Source organism: Ambystoma mexicanum, chromosome 4q (genome assembly GCF_040938575.1).
Source record: "Ambystoma mexicanum isolate Mex_15411 chromosome 4q, UKY_AmexF1_1, whole genome shotgun sequence".
Classification (NCBI taxonomy): Eukaryota; Metazoa; Chordata; class Amphibia; order Caudata; family Ambystomatidae; genus Ambystoma; species Ambystoma mexicanum.
The window spans coordinates 69,666,091-69,683,327 of NC_090928.1; the positions used below are offsets into that span (position 1 = coordinate 69,666,091).

Genomic DNA, 17,237 nt, shown 5'->3' on the forward strand with positions numbered 1-17,237 from the left:
GGTGACTTCGTTAGGAGGGATGCAGTATTAATCTTCTTCGGAAGGTGAGGTTGCCATAATACCGGAATACCTAATGGCGTGTTGTCAGAGTAAGGCTCCCATTCCCAAAAGCATCCAAAGTGTTGGTAGTAAAAACCCTTATGATTAGCATCGGAATGGAACATGTAAGGATCAAAACATCAATACCATTACTTCTGATAAGTGTGATTCCCCTTAGGTTTGAGCTGTGAAATCAAGACTCAGCCATTAATTCCTCTAAAGCCCTTCCCTAGAGGTATATTCTATGAACAGAGTTAGATGAGGTTGGAATTGAAGCCTTTGATTAAAGGAACAAGGACATTAGGGACTTAATATCCCATAATGCCCTAGCTACTGAGACAAGGAAGAGGGGCACCTAGGCACAGAACTTTATTATGCAGTCTAGTGTTTCTAATGGCCCAAACCTGAGCTGGACCTTTGATTATTTAAAGCCCCCTCAGAAGCAGAAGTAGTAGCAGCCGTCTATGCACCACAGGCAGAGAAGCGAAGACGCCGGGAATGCTGTCCTGTTATTGAAGCGGTTTATGGTGCCTACAGAGTCGTGGGAGGTAGAAGTCTGAAGTGCAGAGGTCACGCAGTAGAAAGCAGTGTTGTGCCAGGCTGCATCGTGGGAGATTGATTGATTGATTGATTGATTGATTGATATTTTATTTCTATCGCGCTCATACACAAGTGTTTCAGAGCGCGACAAGGCAAGGGAGGGGAACAGGGGAGAACAAAACAGTGATCTTACTAGCCCCAGTGACATTGAGAACGCGCAAGTGCATTGGAGAGGGGGGAGGGGAAAAGTGCATGGAAGGGGGAGAGTTGGAAAGTGCGAAGCAGAGGAGAAACAGATAAATAACAATAAATAAATAATAAAGGCAACAAACAGTGGTAATGCAGCCCGCCATTTGCAAGTGCTAGGTTTAAGGCAGCAGGCAGGGTAGGTCCGATAAGTGCAGGAAGAAAAAGGGGGGCTGTATGGGTACAGATACAGACCCCAGTGCAAGGGGTGGCCCGGAGGCAGTGTGGGAGGGTGACAGGATGAGCAGGTACCTAGGCCCAAAAGACAGAGGGTGGCCAGGTGCACGGTGCCAAGAGAGAACAGATCAGCAGGGGAGAGGGGGAGCGAAGACAGAAGAAAAGAGGAAGGTCTTGAGTTGCTTCCGGAACCGGAGATGGTTCTCCTCAAGTTTTAGAGTGGCAGGGAGGCTGTTCGAGAGGGAGGCCCCAGCCGAAGACAGAGATCTACCCCCAGCTCGTTTCTTAGAAAAACGACTGACCCTGAGTGAGTTGGAGGTAGAGGAGCGAAGAGCTCGAGAGGGGAGGTATTTGCGGAGGGATAGCTGAAGGTATTTTGGACCCAGGCCCCAGAAAGCCTTGTGGATAATGCAGAGGGTTTTGAATTTAGTCCTTCCATCCACCCTGGAGCCAGTGAAGAGATTTCAGAGCTGGAGAGATACGATCCCAGGGCTTCAGGCCAAGGACAAGTCTCGCAGTCCTGTTCTGGATTTGTTGCAGAGGGCAGAGAGTAGAGGCAGGTAGATTTAGAAAGAGGCTGTTACAATAGTCCAAGCTAGAGAGAACCAGAGCTTGAGATACCATGAGCTTCTGGGGGAAGGAGAGGAAAGGCAGAGTACCTCTGAGGAGGTGCAGTCGGAAATTTGACTTTTTAGAGACCTCAGAGATGTGGGCGGAGAAGGAAAGGGTGGAGTCAAAGATTACCCCGAGATTATTAGCCTCGTAGGTGGGGGTAGGAGGAGGGCCAAGGGAGGCCGGCCAGAGAGTGAGCGGAAAGGATGGTGAAGGTGTGCCGATGAGGAGGATCTCCGACTTGCTGGCATTCAGACAAAGATCATTGGCGGCACACCAATCTTGAATGGCAGTTAGGCAATCAGAGATGAGAGAGGGAGAGGAGGTGGCAGAGGGCAGCCTGAAAATGAGTTGAGTGTCGTCAGCGCAGCACTGGAAATTTGAGCAGAAAATGGCAATGCAGTGGGCGAGAGTTGCCAGGTATTGGTTGAAAAGCCAGGGCGAGAGGTTAGACCCCTGGGGAACGCCACAGGTAGAGAGGAAGATAGATGAAAGGAAGGACCCAAGTTGGACCTGGGAGGGTCGATCTGAGAGGAAAGAGGTCAGCCAGGCCAGAGCCTGATCAGTGATACCCATGTTTTCACATAGACGGTTGAGCAGGATGGTATGGTTGACCGTGTCGAAGGCAGAAGAGAGATCAAGGAGGATGAGGACAGAGGGAATGTTAGAGTCAAGGTTGGTGAGCAGATCTTCACGGATGTTTAGGAGAGCAGTTTCCGTGCTTCTGGCAGCTCTGAAGCCAGACTGGTGGTCATGGAGACAGCCAACAGAATTGGAATGAAGGTTAAGCTGAGAGATGGCCAACTTTTCCAGGAGTTTGCCAAGAAAAGGAGTAATGGAAATTGGGCGATAGTTAGCTGGACAAGAAGGATCAGCTGTGGGTCTCTTGAGAAGAGGATGCACAAAGGAAGCGCTCTTTATACTGTTCCCTACTCTAGTGGCTGGCGATCATCAGAGAATGCTAATGCTGTCAGAAGCTCTAGACCACACCAGCGAAGAAGGTGCAGCAGCAGCGAGTTAAGCGGACACGCAGGGAGAGACCGGTGAGTTGTCCTTTAATAGGTGACCCTAGGGCGCTGTGCAATAGATAGCTGACTGCTTACAAATGTTTTGAATACCGCACTAATGAAACAAAGTATTTTTAGCGCAATACTTATATTGAGAGGAAACGAGAAGAGAACGTTTGCAACTATCAGTTCCCAAGCAAAGAGGGGGCAATATTTATGAAATACTGTAACTATCACTACCCAAGTAAAGAAGGGGCAATATTGAACCCGGACTGTAACCATCATTGCCAAAGTAAAGAGGGGGTAATATTGAACCCAGACTGTAACCATCATTGCCAAAGTAAAGAGAAGGCAACAAAAAGCCATTGCAAATAAAAGGGGAAGCAGTTTTCTTTAACAGAGAAATTGAAATAAGAGACATTACCAGCAGTTACCTGATGTGATAGTAGGAATTCCAAGACTGCAGGAGAGAAGCCCTCCTTGTGGAGGGTATCAACGGGGAGAGAAAATGACCTGCAGTGCATATGGCAAACAAATAAGTGGAACAAACAGAATCAATGGGTGTTATATCCTTATGGAAGAAGTTGTGAATCTTATTGTTGTTGTTGAAAGTCAAAGGCTTTGCTAAAGTTTGAAGTAAGCCTGACCACAGAGTACTTGCTGTAGTGGTAGGAGTTTTTGTCCCTGGCAGTCAAGTATACCAGGAAAGGGATTATTAAGGGTAGTCCTAGCAGGTTAGTGGACCAGGAAGAAGACAGTGGAGTACTGCATTGTGGTCAAAGGTTGTGGTGGAAAGAAAGTGGCAAGGCCACTAATGTGTTTGAGGAGCTGTGGTAAAACCATCCTGATGAAAACATTGTTGTTTATAAAGAAGAAATTTGAAGTAGGTGACTTTTCCAAAGAAAACAAATTATATTGGAAAATTCATTGGAAGAATGACGATAAGGGCCTCATCACAAGTTGGGCAGCATCCCGGCGATATATCTGCCGGGATACCGCCTAATGCAAATTGCATAACTGCAACTCGGTCCGGCGTTATTAGCGCTGGATCTTGAGTTGCAGGGGATTGCAAATCCCCATTCCTATATTGGCACTATTACTGCCAGTACTAATAGCACTGCGGTCATAACGCCACAAATGGGGGGAAAGTTGCAGATTTACCTCCAGCTAAAAGCTGGAGGTAAATCTGCAACTTTCCAAACAAACTTGGGCGGAGCGGTAATGCAGCGGTAATAGCGTTACCAGCAGTAATAGCATTACCGCTGCATTTTTACTGCTACGCCCAACCTGTGAGGAGGCCCAAAGACTTCAATGCAAAGTAGTTGTCTTTTCCAAAGAAGACAAGTTATACATTGAAAGTGTGAAGACAAATACTTTTTGGTTTTATAAACAAGAGCTTGTGGAAACTTTATTCTGAAGAGTGGTGAACCTTGTTTTATCATAGGACAATATATGTGCCAAGTGAAACCCTCACGGAGGGAAGGAAAGTTGCGCTGCCATCAAAGCAGAACTTAACTATTGAAAGGAACTTTACTAATTGGAACTTTTATTTGGAAAATCCTGCATTAATCCTGGGGAAGGGGATCCGATCCTGGTTACAAGGATTTTTTATTTATTTATTTACATTTATAAAGCGCTCACACAGCCCGCAGGCATCGAGGCGCTGTTACAGGAATTGTTAGTTTTTTTTTCTTAGTTGTGCAATTGTGTTTTTTTTTCTTTGTCTTAGTTATGTATTTATAACGCGCTTAAACACTCAGAGGTTTTTAAGCGCGGACCCGGGGATCGAACCTGTTGTTGCTTTGTGTCGTCTTGCTTCCAAGACGCGCACGCTGCCGCTGTGCTATCCTCCCGTATCCTTCAGGATACTTGGTTATAAAGTTTTGTTTGAGAATATCTGTTATTTTGTTGAGTTTGTTGAGTTTGAACAGCCATATGAAGACCTGTATTATTTGTTGTATGTGTAAGTGTGAGGGACAGATATCTTTTGATGTTAGTGTTTTCCTTCAGGCTTAGTTTTACAGGCACTGAAATCCTCGTTAGGTTAAGGAAAGCGAGGCATTTCTTACACCCTTATAATTTAATAAAATGGCTACTTAGTGAAAAGCGGTATCAGGTAATATTATTCCCACCAATAATATCGCCCTACATATGGATGGCGGGAATGCCAAAATTATGGGGGTTGCAGAGTGTCCCACGCAGGTTCCATGGCTTAATATCGCAGCAAAAATATAGCGATATTCTTGTATGGCAATATTTTTGCAGGGATATCAACACATGGAACTGTGAAAAGCCTCTATCAAGTTGTCCGTCTCGCATTTCTGACCCCTCACAACATCTTCACTATGGCAAGATAATCTCATTCAGCAGAACTCAAAGATGAAGCAATGGAACTGTCAACTGCTTCACACATCCCCTCTGACTTGGTATTCCTAAATGTGTGCCTCCACCAGAGACAGGTTTGGCCTAAAGAAAAGGCTACTATCGATATGGCCATGGTCTACTACACAATGGTGTGTGCCCTGCACTTGGACAGCCCTCTGCCCATGTAAGAAAGAGCATTATTGGTTTTCTATCCTTATCGCGAGGCAGCATAGGCAAAGCCACGCCACAGTTTCACAGGACAGCCACTCGACATGCACCATTCCACAACTAGATTCAAATGACAGATCTTAACCAAACTGTACTTCTCCCATGCCCAATTGCCATTTCCTTGACTGCATCTTCACCCTTCCTGATGCACAGGACTCATAGGACACCATCTTCATGCATCTTCAGGTAAACCGACACCCGACAGAATTTCCCAACACACACATTCTAAACAGGCTACAGCTCAGCCCAGCCAACACCAACATATGTTCATAGTGATTGATACAGTCCCTTTCTCTGCAGGGGTATATTTTAGGTTTCTCTGTGATACAAAGACACTGCTGAAGATACCAATGTCTATGTTCTTAATTTCATTTTGAGAGCAATGGCCTAAAAACTGAAAAACACATGGGTCTAGTCAAGTTCGTGTATCGTTTTATAACTGAATATCAATGCACAGGTCATGATCTTGTTGTGTAACAGTTTCCTTCACCTGTTGGCAGGCCTTGACAAACGAAAGGGTCACCCGATCAAACTAAACATCGACAAAACAATCAAATTGGTGGTGCAATATTACAAGAATATGCATGTATTTATGTATGGGATTTATGGAGTGCAAACACAGTTGGGAAGTAGCAGAGCGCTGTCCTAAGAGGATGCACCCAGGGAGATACAGGTAGGGCGTGGGTTATCAGAGAAGCTGAGCTAGATAGGGGGAGCACCCAGGGCTACAGCTACAAAGAGGGAGGATTAGAGTTGAGTGCAGCAGGACCGTTTCATGTCCAATAACATGTCAAGAATGAAATGCAACCACTCCTGGATCAAGACATCATTGACATCATTGGCGGGGGTGGAGAGAGTGATCTGCGGTGGGAGACTACTCCATTCAATACATCTTTAATAGTGCAATATCCGAAGAAGCAGCATTTCCTTTGTGCCTATTGCTGGAGGAGGGTGCTGGTGTTAAAGCAGGAAGTTACAGCTTAAAAACCCATATCCCACGTGGAGCGGGCAACAGGAGTGGTGAGGGCGGTCTGTGGTGGGAGACTACTCCATTCAATACAGTTGTAATACTGCAATATCTGAAGAAGCAGTATTTCCTTTGTGCCTATTGCTGGAGGAGACTCCTGGTGTTGAAGTAGGATGTTACAGCTTAAAAACCCCTGCCCTGCGTGGAGCGCAGCGGGGGAGGGGAGAGAGTGGTCTGCAGTGGAAGACTACTCCATTCAATACAGCTGTAATACTGAAATATACAAGGAAGCAATATTTCCTTTGTGCCTATTGCTGGAGGAGGATCCTGGTGTTGAAGCAGGAAGTTACAGCTTAAAAAACCCTGTCCCGCACAGAGCACGGCTCAGGAGTGGTGAGAGTGGTCTGCGGTGGTCAAGGGTGGTCTGTAGTGGTCAGTGGGGGCAAGCAGAGCCAAGCTGAAGAAGTGCCCCCTTTCAGCCTGGACAACGGCGCATACTGTTGCATCGACTTTCCACTCTGGCAGCGACTGAGAGACTGAGATCTCTGCAGTGCAGTCATAATGAGATCTACAGGAAGCAGCTACACTGCATAAGGTATTTTGCTACAGCGATCTATAAAAGCCCTGGCCAGAATATTTCATACGTGAACTTGAAAAAAAAATTCTAAAAGAGTAATATCATCTCAAACAATGTTCCCTGTAAGGTGCGCGCCTGTGCGGCCGCGCACCTTTTGATTGTGAGCCGCGCATAGTGCTTATTTTGCCGCGCACCGCAATCATCATTTTGTGATTTTTTTTTTTTTTTTTTTTTTTTTCCCAGCCCGCGGCCAGGAAGTCAAGTCAGACTCCTGGGGTGAAATGATTATTTATTTTTTTTTTTTCATCCCGCAGCTGGGAAGTCAAGTCAGACTCCTGGGGGCTGGGCCGCCTGGGGCTGGGTTGGGCAGGGCAGGAGCCAGGAGGCACTCTGCAGTGTCTGCACACAATTCATCATCATAGCAAGTTAACACTAGATGTTGTTACCTTGCTTTGATGATTGCATCATGCATGCATCATAACTTATGATGCATGCAGATGCATGTGTAGCAAGCAGGCAGCATCATTCAAAATGGTGGGCGGGCCACCGGCGGCCGTGGTGGGCCGGTGCCGTGTGGTGCTCGGCCCGCGCTCTGCTCGGGCCGGCCGAGTTCAACGTTTACTTTGATCTGTGGAGGGAGGCGGCAGGCGGCTGAAGCAATTGCACACACTAAAGCAATTGTAACACCTGCCGCCTCCCTCCGAGTCCTGACCCTGGGGGGGCAGCCTGCCTGCAGGGCTGAGCTGGGGCCCAGTGACATTGCACACTAGTTGCTTCAACTTTGGAGGAAGTAACAACAAATTTGTTGTTGCACTTCTTTACAAAGTTGAAACAACTTCCACTTGTGCCTGGGGGAAGAACAAGCCAATGAAAATTCGTGTCCACCCAGACTCAGTGCCGCCAGGTCCATCACGGCGTGACGCACGTGACTGATGCTATTGGGCCTCTGACCCACCCTGGCCCTGGCCCTGGCTGGGCATGATTTATTGGGGTGCACCAGTGGACCTCAGTCACCAGTCACACCACCAGCCAGCCCAGTGCCCAGCCCACACACAGGACAGCCACACTGAGGAGGACCACCAGGCGAGGCGACGACGACCCAGGCCACAGTCAGCAGCCAACAGTCAGCCTGCCACTGTGCTACAAGGTAAGGAGGAGAGGACTCTCGTCTTATAAAAGGGTTTGGCAAAAAACGCTATGGTGTTTCCCCATGGACGTCACCCAGCCGCACCCTCCCCCCCACCCATGTGCGCCCCATGCTATGAGGTGCCCCGGTAGTTCTTGAAGCCACCCTGCCTGTTTTCGCGCCCAGGCCCTCCAACCTGAAGAAGGCCCAGCCAGCAGCTCCTGGGGATTTATGGGGGGGGGGGGGGTCTGGCTACAGCAGCTCCTGGGGATTTATGAGGGAGGGGGGTCTGGCTACCGGCTGCCGCCGGCCCCGTCCAAGCACCGATTGGGCCTTGCCTTCACGGCGTTGCCGTGTCCTGATGGGGGGCACCCCACCCGAGACGCTCCATTTAAGCGGGGTGACCTGTCGGCTCAGGAGGGCCATGGACCCTCCTGGGGCTGACGGGCCAGTGGGCCCACTGCACCAGGCCTGCTCACTATCCGACTGTGCCTGCTGGCTGGCGGCCAGGTCCGAATTTATGCAAATCTCGGGCCGAGCAGGGCCTGATGGGAGAAATGAACTGTGCTACAATGTGCCTCTTCTGCTGGGCTCTGCCTGCCGGAGCTTCTCCCTGCCTGTGGGGCAGGCAGCTCTGCAGACGCTCAGGGCTTCTGGGAGGGCTGGGTCTGGGTCAGTGCCGGCCTTCTCACCCTCGCTTAGCGGGGCTTCCAGAACAGGCCCCGCCGCCCAACCCCTGCCCTCTTGCTCGCAACTCATACTTACCTGGCAAGGGAGCATCTGTGATCAGAAAGGCAGAGCTCCCCGGGTGAGGCTCATCCATTGCACATCGGATTTGCTGACTCCTGCGATGTCCCCAAATGCAGGGTACTCGACTGCATTATTTCTAGTAGTGGGGGACTGCGTTCGCGATATCCCCTGATTTATTGGTAAAAGAAAGAAAAAGTTTAGTGTGCGAGTCAGCTGGTTTACACACAGAGCCCCTGGTCTTGCAGCAGAGTTTCTTTTGCTGTAGTCAAGAGGGCCAGCCCCGAGCAGCTCAGGGGTCCAGCCCTGATGCATTGGTGAAAGAAAGAAAAAGTCACTGGGACCCTTATTGGCCCATGTGGGCCAGTTTGATGAGTTAATTTACTCTGCTGTGACTAGTAGTTTTGACCAGTGTTGCTGAATAAATATTCTTTAAAATGTACAATTTGCACGTCACTTTATCAAAAAGCTCCCCTGGGTACTACTCAAACAGTATCACAAAAGGAATGAAAAGCTATTTGCAAGTGCGAGCCACTTTTTCTTTGGTGCCTGAGACAATTACATGGCCCAGTCTGACCCCGGATGATGCTAGCCTTTGTTGCTGTGTGCAGTTCGGAAGCACCGACCCCACAGTGTCTTTGTTGAGGGCATAGGGGCATTGGTATCCCGAAAGGGACCAGGGCAGGGAGTGGACAGGTGGTGATGTTGTGTAAGTTGGCTGTAGAGGCGTTGTCTGGAGTGTTGTAATGTAACAGACACATGAACCCTCAATATGTTGAATTGGGCATATGTGTAGAAGAGATAGAGCCATCCCGTGCTTGCCACACGATTGTTCTCCACCCGACCTGGTGTGTGGAAGGTCAGTACTCCATGGTGCGACAAGTAAAAACCTTGTAGAATTAAATCCAGTTGCAAATAAATACACAGTGGGCCTCAAATGGGCAGAGTATTGTAGAATGAACACCTCTTTTCTCCACTGCTACACATATGGAGATCACATGATCTAAAAGTTACGTTACAACAGACCTTATGTTTAAACACTGGCAGTCACATGACATTCACAAATGGCATTGGTGAGGTGAGTGGTGACAATCATCTGAGATTACATGATTACATGATTCAGTGCTTTTTATTTAACTGTCAGAGTGCAATGTCCATTCATATCCCGCCTTCTATTAAGCCGTCTTTGTCATTAATCATGTTCATGTACTGTTTATTTCATTAAACCAAGAGAAAGCATTTCCTTTATATTCCATACATTTAGTGAATAGAGAAGCTAATGCTTTGCCAATATTAATTTGTGAGGCAGAATCTGTGTTCCACTACAAGAACCCCTCTGTTCTTGTACCAACCCATCATAAAACGAAAGATCTTGGTTTAGAGATGTAAAAGGACACAATTTCAGAAGAGCTAAAGTCTTGGGAGGAGAATAGAGCACCCAAATGTCCCTTGAAGTAGAGCTTGTTGTGCTGCAAATTCGCATTCCTCGCTTGCACACTGTGGAATCTGATCACTAAGCTTTGCTCACTGGTATGGCGCTGCGCCGGCGCTGCGCCGCCGCTGCGCCGACGACCACCCCCGGTCTGGCAGCGCATCACTCATTTGCGCACATGACTGAAAAACAGCCCGCACACAACTATTCTTTGGCGCACACAGCCCAAAAAAATTAGAGGGAACATTGATCTCAAACCTTCGCCTAAAACGCTGGGTGCCTACTCCATGGGGCTAGTGTACTTCCTCATTGCCTTCCACCAGTGGAACTGTTTCCCAGTGCCTGGTCAAAAGTTAAAAGTTTCTTCCTTGAACAATCGCGTGGGCTACTAAACACGCCCTTCACCTTGTACGGTTTGCTCGAGGCTGAACGACTGAAATAGCAGCCTTTCTAAACCAGTATCAAAAACTGAGCAAGAAGCAGTTCGGTGAAAGTATGAAGCACCTACCACAGAGAGCTGCAGTGAATTCAGGAGGGGAGCAGGCAGGTTATTAATAAAAAAAAGTACTGGAAAACCAGAGCCCATGCTCAAACGTCTCCAGAGATACGCGACTCGAAGCAATACATGGAGCGAGATGGCAAGTGTCTCGTTATCTGATCAGACACTGATTACACACATGGTTGCAATACAAGAAAGAGACACTGTGCAGAATAAGGACCTGTGTGACACGACGTGCAGACCATCAATAACCGTTTGTGCTAATATACATGTGCAGGAGAAGTCCAATGCACAAAACTGTGCCATCAAACCCAAATCAAAGATTACTGAATATTACACGGCTCTGCCTGACAATGCGTACCTCACTGAAGTTAACCATAGAACTTTTATGAGGACTAGCCCGAGGGGGGCACGACCCGCAGACAACACTCCCAGAGCTCCCCAAAAATTGACAATAATAATGAATTGCTGAGACTTTGTTAGAGGTCACAAAGAGAGACGGGGTCAATCACGATGACTGACTCCCAAGCCTCTGGTGGAAAATATCCTTGGTCTATGCGAGCCGGCGACTATCAGCCATCTGGCTACACTAAATCACACTATCACATCTTCTAGCTCGCGGACAGTTCTGATTTTACTGGCGACAGTGCTAGAATGAGGATACATCGGGCAGATCTGTCGCATGAAGATCTATGATCACTTCTCAAAGCCATCTTGGAGCTGTGCACCAAAATGTATCAAGGCCAAAAGGTTTGCATGGAAATAATCTGTTGCTTAGAGAAGACAAGAGGCTAACTTGAACGTCTCTCCTCAACCTTTGCTGGATCAATGATGGCTTGCACCCCCCATAAGGAGAAAGACTTACTGTACCATCCCAGAGACAAAATGGGGATGAAAATTCAATTATAGAGATTGGAATAGAGGAGGAGGTGGATGGAGCAAGCGCCCCACATGAAGTGCTAGAGGAAAGCACCCCACAAACTACTCATGAAAGTAGAATATAGACTGTGTCTAACAACCAACTGGACTAATAGGAAACAGTGACTGACCTTCAGGCTAAGTCACTCTCAAATTGCCCCTCCTCTGTCTATGGACCGAGGCAGAGTCGATCACAGAGGAAAAGAAAAGCAAAAGAAAATTTGCCTCCGAGGAAGAAGCAAAGAAATTGTGGCAAGCTGAGGAAAAATTATGTTGTCCTGACAGAGACCGGGCAAGTTAATACGAGTTTATCAGCACCGAGAAAACGATGAAAGTTCAGAAAATAGCAGAACCTTTTGGAAACCGAAATAAGAAGAAACAATGATAATCAACATAAGAAGAATGTGGCTGGAACACTAGATGGCTCGGTTCGACACCCGAGAACTTGCGAGCGAGTGAGTCCTCGCCCCAACAGCTATCTGCCACAAGTCTCTGGAGGATAGCTCAGGAGCTACGTGCTCGCCTTGGAAGCAAGACGACACAGAGCACCACAGGTTCGATCCCCGGGTCCGTGCTTAGAAACCTCTCGGTATTAAGCGTGTTATAAATAACCTATCATGTCATATAAATAACCTATCATAAGTCACATGGAGCAGACATGCAGCACAATCCTGCCACCCAGCGTAGTCGACGTAAATGCAGACAAAGTCAATGCATCTACTGCTAATATTGGTCTGCTGAAATGATGGAAAGCATGGAGAACCAGAGTGCTGTGGTCACACCACCACTGAGGCAAAAAAGGCAAGCAAAAGAAATCGATCTGAGGCTTATAGGAAAATAATAACTATCAATGATATAATCACCAAAACAGACACCCCTACCCAAACAGACAAGAAATGCAGAAGCTTCTACACACGCTGCCTCTGATAACTTCTAAGGATGTGGCTATGGTTGAGCTTCCTGATAGTGGTTGGGAAGACAACTGGGCCTGTTTGTATTTACACAACAATGTCTTTCCCATGGACTACGCAATAAAGATGTTGTGCATGGGCTACATGTTTGAGATGGGCAGGGGGTGCAAGACAGGCCATGAGCATAGTAAAAAACGCTCACAAGTGGAGAGACCAAACAGTGAAGTGGGGAATCCCCAGAAGGGAAGGTGTAAACTCTCTAAGTACTCTCCCGATGGGGGAGTGGGTGGGGATTGCATGCAAAACACACCCAGGTGAGAGCAACACACCCAGGCGGGAACAACTGATCTCCAAAAAATAAGGCACTAAATCACTGCACCTTCTAATCTGGAACACTAGAGGCCACTCCCATCTCACTCAAAGCCTCTTGGGTCTTCCTCATCTATTAGAATGTGACATTTATTTATTGCAGGAGACCTGGGTGACGAAAACATTTGCCTTAGGTGGATTTGTGTGCTTTAATTGGGCTGCAAAAAAGGGTGTATAGGTTAGACGCAAAGGAGGACCACTGGATGGCCAACGAGATGGTGGTGCAGACGCTGGAATCCGAGAATCACAACAAAAGCACTTTGGCTGTGCAAGACCACAAACATAAACTCCAGAACACGCACCTTATTGCTGAATGTGTATGTCTCCCATGGGGGTGGGAACACACAGTCTATCATGAACTCACTCACTTCCATCCTCTCGGTGTGGATGGTCCGCTATCCATGGGGAGGGTCTTAATAGCAGGAGACTTTAATGCTAACCGCAATAGGGCGCAGCAGGAATTTAACTTATTGGCAATTGACTCGGCAGCATGCAGGGGAGCCCAGATAAAGACCCGCGCAGTAAAATAGCTTAACTTTATGAGAACGATGGGCCTCAACTTCCTAGAACCAAAACTGATAGATGACCTGATGGGCCTCAACTTCCTAGAACCAAAACTGATAGATGACCTGATGGGCCTCAACTTCCTAGAAGCAAAACTGATAGATTACCTGGAATAACCGACAACCTGGTCAAGTGGGAAATAGTCCAGTTGGATTGACTACATGTTTCTGAACTCTGATTTGTCTTTCAAACCTTCCCTTCAAGCAGTAACCCACTCCACCTACAGTGACCACAAAATGCTAATCGCCTTAGTACCCTGCTCAAGTGAGAGCAATCAAGCACTGATTGGAGGGGAAATATTGGTAAACAGCAGTGGGAACCGCATTCGCTGGTTTGATAAAAAGGTTGCAGCATTGAACAAGTGGATGGTGCTGGACCATGTGGATCGGCAGGCATTACCTAATGGGATTGAATGGACAGCCATGACAATCTCTTGTTATGCAAACAGATATGGTTCCTGCAGAAGCAGATCTGAATTGAAACATGCAACCTACTCAAACTCTCAAACTGGGGAATCAAGGATGAACTCTTATACATGATCAAGACTTTTTATACTGGTACATCAGCTGCCGTCAGAACCAGTCAAAAAGGCCTTGTAACTGAATTCATAGAAACTAGCAATGACCTAAAGCAAGGTTGTGTCTTGGTCCCTGAGCTTTTTAACCTCTATGTAGCCGACCTAGGAGCCACATTGGATGCCTGTGACTCATATCCACAGAAAATAGATAACAGACTGATAGCCTGGCTAACGTTTCCACATGACACAATCCTATTCGGCAAACACCTGTCAGATTGCAAAGGGATTTGACAGCATGGCAGGTGTATTCTACAAAGAAAATCCAGAAACTGAATGAGGCCTAGACGAAGATCATGGAAGTAGGAAGAAAGAGACTGGTAAGAAATTTGGTATGGAAACCGGATGACGAAAGAATTGAAAAAGTGGAAGCGTACACATATTTAGGAGCATGTGTTACTCCAACTTGCGCAATGCAGTCTAATCGTGAATACGTTACCAACAGGGTTTTAACGTAGTTTGGGATCATCAGAAAACTAGCTGCTACCAAGGCTGGTTGATCCTCAGAAGGCCTATTACTAGTATACTGCTCAAGCCTAGTCCCCAGAATCCTCTATGGCCAGGAACTACACAAGGAAAAGGAGGTGCTAAGGCACAAGATTTTAAAAGGAAATATATGGAGGCGAACTGTCGGCCTCCCCCGAGGCATACTTGTAGAGGCCATTTCGACTGGAGTTACAACACTCAATATCAGAAGAAGTATTACAAAGTACACAATATTTAATGATATGGGGGTGATGCAGTATACATGAATACTAACACATCAAGAAGTCAGCCGGTTATATGGGAACAATTGAAGGAATGAGATACATCAGGAGGGTCCTTACGCAATAAAATAGGCTTTATAGCGGATTATACAGAGCATGAGACTCTATTCAAGAATATGTTAACTAAGAAAGCGCAGGAGGGGGACCGTATGTCTAACGTAGAACATTGTTGCAGAAATCTACTTTCCAGGACTATGTTGGTCCCCAACCATTTCCCGACCTCACTCTGTGGGATGATTCCTGGGCAGGACTGTTTGCGCTAAAATTCAGATTTGATCTATTACCATCTCTCATGAGGATTGGCCCCAGAACAAATCTTCTCAAGGACAAAAGACTCTGCAAATTGTGCACTTTACATCTTGAAACCACTGAGCACCTTCTGACGGGGTGCTCCGCTCTGCAGGAACACTGTTTGAAAAACAATGCTGAAATGGAAAGGATAGGAACACGCAGTGAAGATCGATGATGATGGCACTTTATATATATGACATTGCATTCTTTAAAAAGGGCAGCCTATAAAGTATGGAAGTATGCAATAGACAACATTGAACTCCAGACCCTTGTTGTATGACGCAGTACAATTGCATCACTCTGATTTTCCTGCAGTCAGTCTCCCAATCTTGGTCTTATTAGGTCTATCCATTTTCTATTTGATATAAACAATTATTTTAGTGAATCCCAGAGGATATAGCTCTGATTAAATAAACTTTGATAATGTATGTTTTTATATCACGTTTTATGACATGATTATGTTTCTCTATGATTGTAGGTATAAAAATGGTGCAAATCATTTTTATGTAAACTATAAGGCGCATTAAAAAAAACATAATTGAATCTGTCAGTATCCCCACACCATGGGTATCTCCCATAGGGCACACATGACATAGAAGTGAGAACATGTGTATCTGTATCAGGAGAGATAACTTTGCCCAAGACTAAAAGCATGATTCGCTGTCTTTACAGTGCTCTTGGGTTCTCGGAACTCCATCTCGTCATCAATTGGAGCTGTATCCTGCATACAGGAAATGCAAAGGCCCGTACGCCTCAGGTGCTCTAGAGCCTTCTGGTCTCTAATGAAATCACTAGGTGTTCAGGTTTCCCTCCAAGCTCCACGGATTGTAGAGAACGTAGGGGTGGATCATTTTATAAATCTGTATGAAGGTAATTAGGAGATAAATCCCACCATTATGTCTGGTAATTCTAAAATATTGCATTTAGATTTTGAAGCTGAAGAGATTGTTGCCTGTATTAAAAAGATCTAAACCCTCAAGGGCCCCATGTACTGATGGTCTATCGAACGCAACTGTTAAAACTGATCCAATGCTATGGGCTGCAGTTCTGCAGGAGTTGTTTCAGAATATTATTTTGATACGGTCTATCCCCTATTCGTGGAAATCTGCCATAGTTATATTGGTATTTAAAAAAAGAGATGGACTGGATCCTAGAAACTAACATCTGATATCATTATTGGATGCAGGTGTCAAGATTTTCTCAGTGATAATATTAAAGAAATTGCCGTTGTTGTGCAACTAAGCAGAGGTGCGGGATGGCCACGAGGTTGGTTTTAAAAAAGGTTTTGGGATTCCCCACAACGGTTTTATTTTGAAGCTGTTACCCGGCCAATTTAAGCTGACTGAAAGGAAACTACATGTAGCTTTTTTTGATTTATTGCAAGCATTTGATTGCATGAATCGTCAAATGTTATGGTGAAGTTGTGTCAAAAGGGTTGTCCACCGACCCTATTAAATATTTTACCTGTGCTACATATGAATACTATGATTAAGATCAGGTTGGATTAGCAGCACAATTTCTCCAGGTGGATCAAGACACAATGTTGACTCTGCAAGGGATGTGTCTTGGCGCCATTCTTGTTTGATTTTTACATTTTACAATATTAGTTCTTCCCCATGTAATAACAGAACGAACCCCTGTGTTTAGGACTGGTGTGATTACATTATCTGGCTTAGCTGATAATCTAATCATCTGTGATTTAAACACAGTAAGTTTCCAGCATTCCTTAGATGCTGTCAACAGACATTTGCAAGCATTCGATCTAAAAGTGAACGTGGTGAAGACCAAAATCATGATGATGAAATTGAAGAATCATAGGGGTAGAAAGGGACTTACTCTAAACCATTTTCTTGATCAACGTAGAATTGAGGTAGTGTGCCAGTGCAAGTATTTAGGAGTGGTTAGTTTAGGAGGGCTAATAACATATCTGGACAAAGTTAAGCGTAAGGTTTATGAACATGACTGGATCTGTAACAGGGCTCAGATTTTGAATTATCAATTATTCTCTCCTTTTAATTTTGATATAAAAGCTTTTAATGTTCCATGTTTGGGATTATACGGTCTGGAAGATTATGTCGCTTCTGTCATTTAGAGATAGAAACTCTAACACGTTTAGTGATTGAATATGTTTCCTAATGCCATTGCGACTACAATTGCTTGGGAGATTTGTTCATCATGATGTGTCGCTATTGTCAGACCAATTTTGGCACCGGATTTTAAACGCACAGGAAATGTTACTATGCATTGGCGTTTTAGCTTTTGTAAATCAGATTTTAAAACCC

The 17,237-nt window shown here is 46.0% G+C and overlaps 1 non-coding gene across 1 annotated transcript; it reads left to right on the forward strand.

Moving 5' to 3' along the window:
- The first annotated feature begins 8,640 nt into the window (after positions 1 to 8,640).
- On the forward strand, positions 8,641 to 8,804 carry LOC138468553 (U1 spliceosomal RNA). The gene has a single exon (XR_011268323.1). It is a non-coding gene; the product is annotated as a U1 spliceosomal RNA (small nuclear RNA).
- Positions 8,805 to 17,237: the final 8,433 nt, after the last annotated feature.